The sequence below is a fragment of the Saccopteryx leptura genome, chromosome 13 (assembly GCF_036850995.1).
Source record: "Saccopteryx leptura isolate mSacLep1 chromosome 13, mSacLep1_pri_phased_curated, whole genome shotgun sequence".
Classification (NCBI taxonomy): Eukaryota; Metazoa; Chordata; class Mammalia; order Chiroptera; family Emballonuridae; genus Saccopteryx; species Saccopteryx leptura.
The window spans coordinates 11989340-11998161 of record NC_089515.1 but is presented as its reverse complement, the minus strand read 5'-3'; the positions used below and the strand labels follow the sequence as shown (position 1 = coordinate 11998161).

General features: G+C 50.4%; 1 long non-coding RNA gene across 3 annotated transcripts in view; it reads right to left on the bottom strand.

The window, feature by feature from the left end:
* Positions 1-2137: 2137 nt before the first annotated feature.
* The window catches only part of LOC136384682 (uncharacterized), a 35180-nt gene continuing 28495 nt past the window's right edge, over positions 2138-8822 (bottom strand). For 2 of the 3 annotated variants that reach the window (XR_010747642.1, XR_010747639.1), the window contains exon 3: positions 2138-7543. This is a non-coding gene — a long non-coding RNA (uncharacterized lncRNA). The remainder of the gene's footprint in view (positions 7544-8822) is intronic. The other variant, XR_010747643.1, reaches the window with a different exon arrangement.

The window sequence follows — 8822 nt, the reverse complement described above, 5'->3', positions numbered from 1 at the left end:
TATCAAGGCACATACGGGAAGCAACACTGAGTTGGTGCTTCCTGTTCCTCCCCACCCCTTTCTCTCTCTCCTCTCTTTAAAATAAATAAATAAAATCTTAAAAAATAAAAGACAGAAAGAGATAGGGGGCCACAGGCACTGGCTCTCCAGGGTCTCTGCCAAACCCGATGCTCTGAGATCCCGCCAAAGGGACCGACACAGTCTTGGGATGTCCCAATTTGAGTTAACGACACCCCCGTCCCCATGTTCCGCTTTGGGCATCCACAGGACACCCGCACATCCATGCCTGTTCTTACCCAACCGGACACCAGTTTTTACCCTAGTTGGCAATGAGCATCCAGCAATGCCTTCACAAATCTCGAAGCTTCTAACCCAGCACTTGTGGTGGAGCCTCAGATAGTAACTTGCTGCCACGCTGGGGCTCCCAGGCTTGGGCCACTTGGAATTGGGACAGGTGGGTTGGATGGAAGGGTATAAATGAGCAGGGCAAGTTCTCTGGTTCCTTTGGGTGCGTGCAGCTCAGAGGGTCCAGGCAGGTCATCTAACATTTTATTTCTCTTTTATTTATTCTCTTGTCCACAGTACTTCCTTTCTCCAGGCCGCGGACCTCCCTGCGCATAGCGGAAGGGCTTTTTACTGCCTTGCCAGAGACTCAGTGGGAAGAAGTGATTTTGTGCCACCTGACAAGCCTGCGTGTTGGTGGCCACCCAGAAACACGGTCCCCTTAGTGGGACGTTTGGGTGATTCCTTACCAAATAAGCCCTAGAGATGACACCAGCCAGGGGAGAGATGAGCGAAGCCCATTTTTCCTGTGTCTAAGTTCCAAGGAGGTTAGCCTATTCCCCAACTCCAAGGCCCAAGACTCTCCTTAGCACCGGGTCCCTGGTCAGCCCTCCGTGCTGCCTCTGCTCTCCACCCCGTGAGCTGCTGGAGAACCCTGGCTTTCTCCTATCTCTCTCTGGCTGTCACCAATCTAATAAGCATATGTGCCAGAAATACTAGCTGGAGCACTAAGTTAGAAATTCTTCTTAAATATATAGTAAGGTCAGATGAAGGGGGGAAAGAAACCCAGAAAACAAAACACAAGACCCCCGAAACAGAAATTGGACACAGGAGGGCAGATGTAGACTGAACAGGAAGTGCTGGCCCTAGGCTAAATGAAACAGCTGTCACCATTGTTCTGGACTGAAAACTGCCTTTGCAAACTCCACGCAGTCCGGGCTCAGAAAGCAGATGTTAATAATTACAGCACATGAAACGAAGGGCACCGGATTAGGCAAGTGACGAAAAAGAAATGGTACCAGTAGATTTATAACTCGCTCAGGCAAATCTGTTTGGGCTGGTGGGGTGGGCAGGGTGGCCTCACTGCAACCCCCCCACCCCGATTCCCTTTCTAGTTTGGCATTTGGGCTTCCGGGATGGTCTCAGAATCAGAGTGAGGGGACTGTGTAGATTGTTTTAGGGCAGTGGGTGGTGGAGGCCTTTTCTTGCTTCATTTCTAGGGACCGCGAGCCTACTGGGCCATCGCCCATTGCCTTTGACCTAAAGGTAAAAGATAAATCCTCCGTCCCAAGGCACGTTCCAAAGGGGGATCTCTAGGCAGACGAATCCTGTAGTCGGATGGCTGGCTGGTGAACGGGAGGTCACGGACACCAAGCTGGGCAGCCTTCCTCAGAGCTCTTGTGTTGACCAACGGGTTCACGTTGAAAAACCCGGGAGCTCAAGTTCTCTGCTGCCAAAGCTGATTCGCACTTTAATGTCAGCGGGCCTCCCGCGCATGCGCGGTGGAGGAGGCGAGGGAGAGCTAGGGGACCTCTGAAAAAAAGCGAGCAGAGCAGGTTTCTTGGGCTGAAGATCAGAAATGGAAGAGGCAGAGAGTCGTCACGTGCTGTCTGAACCTTCCTCGGCGCCTTTCCATGGGAACCAGAGTTGTCAAAGGCAAAGCCAAACAACACACACTTAACTTGCATCCACCCCAACTCCTCCCGTCCCACCACCCCCTGGAAAGGACGTCCCCAGGAAAGGTTAGAAAGAAGGTAAGCCATGTGTTTGCCATCTTTACGCCTGATATGGAAACCATATGCTTAAATACACTCGCAAACATACTTAATATAACACTCTTTTATTAAATGTGGTTTTATAAACGCTCTGCCCAGCCAGGGCACCTTCGCTGTGCTGGAGGCTGGGCTTGGCAAAATAACCTTCCTGCTGTTACATCTATTGATACACATTTTTTGAAAATGAGTCTCGGACCCTTGGAAAATAGACTGGTTCTGATTATTATTGCAAGCGGGAAGGGGCACACGAGGGCATCTATTTTCCTCTGATAAATTAAAAGAACTGTAACGGGTGCTTTCTGCAACCTGTAAAAGGGCAGAGACATCTGTGATTCATTTAGCAGCTCCTTACAGAAGATTTATTTGATTAATTCGGTCAGAAGAGAGAGAATATGGATTTTCCCCTGCTCTGAAAGGCACATACGCACTCACACATGCACACAGCCCCCTCCTCCACACACACACACACACACACACACACACACACACACACACACACACAGGTAGACATCTCAGGAATGAGAAATGTCACATTATTGGAACTGGCCAACGCGGGGCCTGGGGGTGAGTGAGCCAGCTCCTGCCCTGCGGATGGTAGGGCTGCTTTCAGACTAGATTTCATATCTGCAGGCCTGTTGTCACCCAAGAGCAGTTCTAGAGGATATGAGACTGTGGACACTGGATTGCTCGTGTTAGACACTGAGCACGGGGCCAGGCTCTGGCATCTTTGCCTGAATGATCTCACTGCACCATCACAACGACCCCACCCGGGGACGCAGTTATCATCTCGGCCTTACAGACAGGGAGGCCTCCCCATTCCCAGGAGAGCTCGGCTCAAAATGCTTTTCACATTTTTCAGAGGGTTATTTGGCTTATTCAATCTTCCATGCCTAAACAAAGTGGACAGCGTTTGTCTATTTAGTGAGAGAGAGACAGAGAGAGGGACAGACAGACAGGAAGGGAAAGGGATGAGAAGCATCAGTCTTAGTTGTGTCACCTCAGTTGTTCATTGATTGCTCCTTGTTCATATGTGCCTTGACTGGGGGGCTGCAGCTGAGCCAGTGACCCCATGCTTAAGCCAGTGACCTTGTGCTGAAGCCAGAGACCTTGGCTTCAAGCCAGCAAACTTTGGGCTCAAACCAGGGACCATGGGGTCATGTCTATGATCCCATGCTCAAGCCAGCAACCTCGCGCTCAAGCTGGTGAGCCCATGCTCAAGCCAGATGGCCCTGTGCTCAAGCCAGTGACCTCAGGGTTTCAAACCTAGATCCTCTGTGTCCCAGATCGACGCTCTATCCACTGCGCCACCACCTGGTCAGGCAGGATAGACTCTCTTTTGGGTTTATTTCTAGTCTCGAGAGGTCCTGGCTTCCTCTGGCCTTGGTGGTCTCTAATTGGAATGGCTCAATCCTACAAGCAGTTGTCTGTAGACGACTAATTCCTGGTGGGCAGGAAGAGTCCTGGAACTAGGCCCTTCGAGAAGGCAAAGAAAACAACTGGCAAGAGGAATCAGACAATCATACAAGATATGAGCCAAAGAGGACTTCGGATATCCATGTCTGGAGTGGCAAAGATTTGTCAAGGAAATGTGCCACCGCTCTCCTGTGCTCGAGCAGACACAGTTGGTTTGTCCCAGCTTGCTTTCTCGCACTCACCTTCAAGATATTTCTCAACACAGCTCTCCTGGCAGCCCCTACCAAAGGGTGAGAATTAGGGCATGAGTTGAAGGCTGTTCGCCGTCCTTTTCAGCCAAATGTCCCGTTTTGGGGCAGGAGAAATGGGCCCAGAGAGGATACATTAGCAGAAGGCCAGGACGGGGCCAGCTCTGAGCACAGCTCTCATCTCCTGCCCTGGTCCTCTGTGTCTGCACACCGGGGGATGGCGGAAGCCAGGTTCAGTGGGTCACAAACCTCCGCCTTTGCCGAGTCTCTGAGCTCTCCCCCGCCCTCCACCCCTCCTAGAACGTCACTGAATCTGCTCCGTGGACAGGATAAAAGGCGTCCCCTGGAAAGCAGCACAAGATTGCAATCTCTTTGTTACTTTAAAATAATTAACTCCTAAACTGGGACAGAATGGGGCAGCCCGAACCCTTAACACTGGGCAATCCCAGGCCTAAGACTTTGGAAAGAAGTGGAGGGTTTCAGGCTGGAAGCACTGGGATGGGCAGACACTCCCCACTCCGGCCTTTTCCTCTGCTGTCTCCCTGGCTGGACCTCAGGAAATGACTAGAACAAAGGCTGCCAGGACTCCATCAGCTGGAGATACTGAGTGCTTGCCCCGGTGGCTGTGGGCTGCCACCCTGTCCTCAGACTTTCCGGAGAGGCGAATCTCCCTGTGGGACAAATAACAGGATGCTGTGGAAGGAAGGAGGGATCCCCATTTAGAAGCCCCTCTGGAACTCCTTTCCTGGTGGTCTTTCCTAGGACCTGATATTAAATGTTTCTCGTTCCAGTGTGGCCCGAGAGGGGTCGGGGGCTCACTACTTAGTTCTGTGGAATGTCTAATTGGCAGCAACAAGTTTTGCCAAAGAAGAAGCTAAACTGAGGACCAGGGCTGGTTCAGCTGATTCAGAGGGTGCGTCTGAAATACCACGTTTTGAAGGGAGGCGGTCACTGCCCCATTTAGCGAGGCTGCCTGCCGGATCTCAAGGGGACCTGCTTAAGGAATGGGTAAGGCTTGGGTGTAAGTTACGTCTAAGCTATTGGGTCGCTCCCGGTGTTTCTGCAATTTTTGAGGAGGCTCGAAAACACTTTGTTTAAACATGGCTTCTACCATCTTGTTTACACTATGAATTACAAATTCATAGTGAAGAAAAGTTTGCTAACCAAATCATACTCTAGCCTAGCACAGCCTCTTGAAAAGATCATAAATATTGAATTAGTGAGGTCCCAAATAATGAGGATTTCACAGGCCCAAATGACACCTTTTGAAGAGGTTTGTTGACCAAACATCATTTGTTGAAGAAAGTGTTTGTATTGTGAAAGTGGTTTTCCGGAATGTTCTCAACTGAAGGGGTGATTGAAGAGGCTGGAGAAGGAGCCAAGTTGGGGTTGGGGGTGAGTAATAAAGACGGGAGGTGCCCGCTGCGCCATCTTGGATTCCACTCAGGGATAAATGAGTGGGCTGAGGTATGCTCAACTGGCCCCGGAAGATCCCAATAAAGAGAGGAATCTGTGTCCCTGGGAATTGCAGTCAAGCTTAGTGGCCAAGCAGGTCTTCAAGAGCTGTGTGAGCTTGGGCAGGTTAGATCCTTTCTCTGGGCATTTGCTTTCCTCTCTGTGAAACAGAGGTCCTAATAACACCTACCTCATAAGGTTGCTGTGAGGATTAAATGAGATAAGACCCTTAGAACAGGGGCTGCTTTCAAGAAAACATTATCTCCCAAGCTGATGAATGGATACATAGCACATAGGGTGTCCATACAAGGGAAAATCATTTGCTCCTACAAAGACATGCAGTGCTGACACAAGCTGCCGTGTGTTTGAATCTGGGAAACCTTGTGCTAGGCGCACGAAGCCAGGCACGAAAGGCTATGCTTTGTCTTGTTCCATGTATAGGAAATGTCTAGAATAAGCGTCTTCTATAGAGGTAGAAAGGAGATTAATAATTGCCCAGGGCTGGTGGAGGGATAGAGGGGTAGGGAGGTGAGAGTTAAAAGGGTACAGGCTTTCTTTATGAGGTGATGAAAATGGTCTAAAATTGATGTGGCCAATACTGTGAATATACTGGAAACTATTGAGTTCTATGCTGTAAATGGATGAATTGTATGGTATGTGAATTATATCTCAGTAAAACTGCTAAAAAAAAGTCTTATGTTTTTAAGTCAGCATGGTTATAACAGAGGAGGATGGAAACTGACCCCTGGAGAGTCCTTGTCCACCAAGAAAAATTCAAATGAAAAAAAACCAAAACAACCAAAAGAAACCATGCCTGGGAGCCAGACTCACCTGCTGCCTCACCTGCTAGAAGAGACAGAAGCCCCTCCCACAAAGGGCCATAGAAAGAAAAGTGAGGTCATTCGCGCACAGTGCTTAGCCCAGAACCGGGCGCACCCAGGCTCTCAGGAGACGGTAGGGGCCCTAGGATGCTATGCAGGACAAACGATAACAAATGTCCACAACCAGCCTTCATACGTTCACTGCCTTCCTTCTCATCCTCTGTGATAATGTCATGCCTTCCGCCCCGTTTCCCCATCGCTTGTTTTTCGTCTTATTGATTTGTAGGTGCCTGTACCCTGAGGGCTCCCTTCCCCAGATCCTCGCCACTGGGGAAGCTGAATCTGTGGGCATGTAGCAAGACCACTCTTCCTGCTTCTGCCTAGAAGGGTACAGGCTTCCCAAGGATGAGTGGCTTCTCTCAGGGTTGCTGCAGGTCACACAGTACCTCTGTGCAGAATAAAATAAGGGGTCTCTTCGCCAAGACACATGACTTCTGTCTGCTGGGAAAGTGTTATGATATACTGATTTTATAATAATAGACACTTTATTGCAATCCAGAGAAATGGAATAAATATACAAATTGATGCTGCCCGAGATGTGATTGGCACTCCTTTGGTGGGGGTGCCCTAATGTAGTGCCCAACTGTGTGGGCAGACCTTGTTCCTAACTTCTGGACAGTGTCTTTATGGTACACAGTCCCTGTCTGCGTCCCCTGGTGGAAGCCTGGTGTGAGTAACGAGGCTCCAGTCCTGGCCTCTCACATCGTGCTGGCTGACCTCAGACTTGTCATAATATATTTCTCAGCCTTCCTAATATCTGCTCTGTCTTACTTCTACCTCAGGCTTAAAGGAGACATCGCCATGGGAAACCTGTGGAGAGAGAAAAGGCCCCTCCAGAGCTCATGTTGGTGCTGTGGAAGCACAGCAAGGTTGCCGTGGTCTAGTAGCACTTACAACACGTCCTCTACAGGCAGGTGGTCCTGTGCTCCCTTGGCCAGCCGTCAGGAGCACCCCCTGTCCAGGCTGTGGCTGCCCTGGGAGGCAGCGTGCCAAGGGGCATATGCAGGATTTCTTGGCATCACTGATGGTGCATCTCATGCCATCTGGACTTGCTTTGCACAGTCACAGGGAGGCTGCTGGGCCCAACCAAATCTCTGCACCAAGTGGACAACTTCCAGGGTGTCCATCTCCTCACACGGCCTGACCTGTGGGTTTCTGCTGTGGCCGGCAGTGGTTAGAAGGCCACAGGTGAAGGCTTGGCAACCCCTCCGACACCAGCACCTCTGGCAAGCGTGAGGATGTGCAGTCCAGGGACCCTAGGGCTCCGAGGCTTGGCTGACAGTGTTCTGTGGATTCCTGAGCATTTCGGCAATTTCTATGAGTCTCATGGAATGGCGTAGTGACTCCCAACGAGGCCACTTGGGCTGACTGACGCTTCACATTCCTTTGTGGTGATCTGGAATGACATCAGCTGGACATGTGACACCAATTCTCCCGATTCTTTCATGGCCAGAAGCTCCCCGAGTGGTGGGACTGCAGCTAGAACTGACTTTGTAAAACAGGAAAGTGAATTAGTACATAATGAGCGCACCTGCTGGGTAGAGAAACAACTTTTGAAATGCCGAACTGTAGGGAGGGGCAAAAGTAATTGAAAGTGTTCTTGGAGGCAGGAAAGCCCTTATTTCATTTAATAAATCCCTTCAAATAGCACTTGTGTACCAGACCATGGGCTTGGGGCAGGGACAGTGAGACCCAGGAAGAGAGGGTTCCTGCTCCCATGCAGCTGATGCCCTTACTGTGGGAGACAGGCAGTAAATGAAGAACAAAAGTGACCTTCCTTAGGTGCTGAATAAATGGTAACTGTTAATGTAAATGTCAATAATAAGGGATTGGTTTAATATATTCTAATACACCCATGTTTTGGGCTGTTTTATAGCCAATACATACATGGTTTTTTAAGGAATATCTAATGACGTAGGAAAGTGCTCACGGTTCATTCATTCATTCAGCAAACATTACTTGAGCACCTACTCTGGGCCAGGCTCTATGCTGGGCTCTGGAAACAGAGCAGGAAGCAGCAGAGGCAAGCTCCAGTAGGCTCAGTGCTGTCCTGGCACTTCCGTCCTACTCAGAGAGACAGCTAATACGTATGTGGAAGAATGTCCAATTAGGAAAAGGTCAGATAGAGACCACGGACAGGGGACAGTTAGAGATGCCTGGGAGAGGGGAGGGGACTGCTGTAGCTGAGGTGGTCATGGAGGGCCTCTTGGAGGAGGTGACTCAGAACTAAGAACTACCTAAGAGGTGGCCAGTAAGTGAAGATGAGGAGGGTTTCTGGAACCTTTGGGACCAGCTAACCTTTCCTTAGTGCCACTAATGGGGAAACTGAGGCGTTGTGGCTTGTTTTGGAAGTCGGTGACATAGCTAGGGGAGAACCCGGGGCCTGGGTTCCCTGGACAGTGCTTCTCCCCTGCCTGTGGCACTCTGGCTCTTCGTCAGTGTCCCTTCTGAGAGCTTTCATGGATCTGGGGCCACACAAAAGATGTGTCGTAAGGGTTTCTGGAAGTCCTACTATGTGCCTCGTGCTAGGCCCAGAGCTGTGAAGAGTGTAACACACCAAGCCATGAGTTATCCACACCCACGCAGGACCGTGATAGCCAGCAACATCCGAGAGTCTGGCCGTGGGCACAGCGTCCCGACTGAAGGGACCCTAGGAGGAGAGGTCATCGTGGTGGGGCTGGGGGATGGACCTTTCTTTTGTTGACCCACGACTTCTCAGGCCCCAGCCCCTGGCATGGGAACCCAGGGAGGGGAGATCTTCCGCCTCG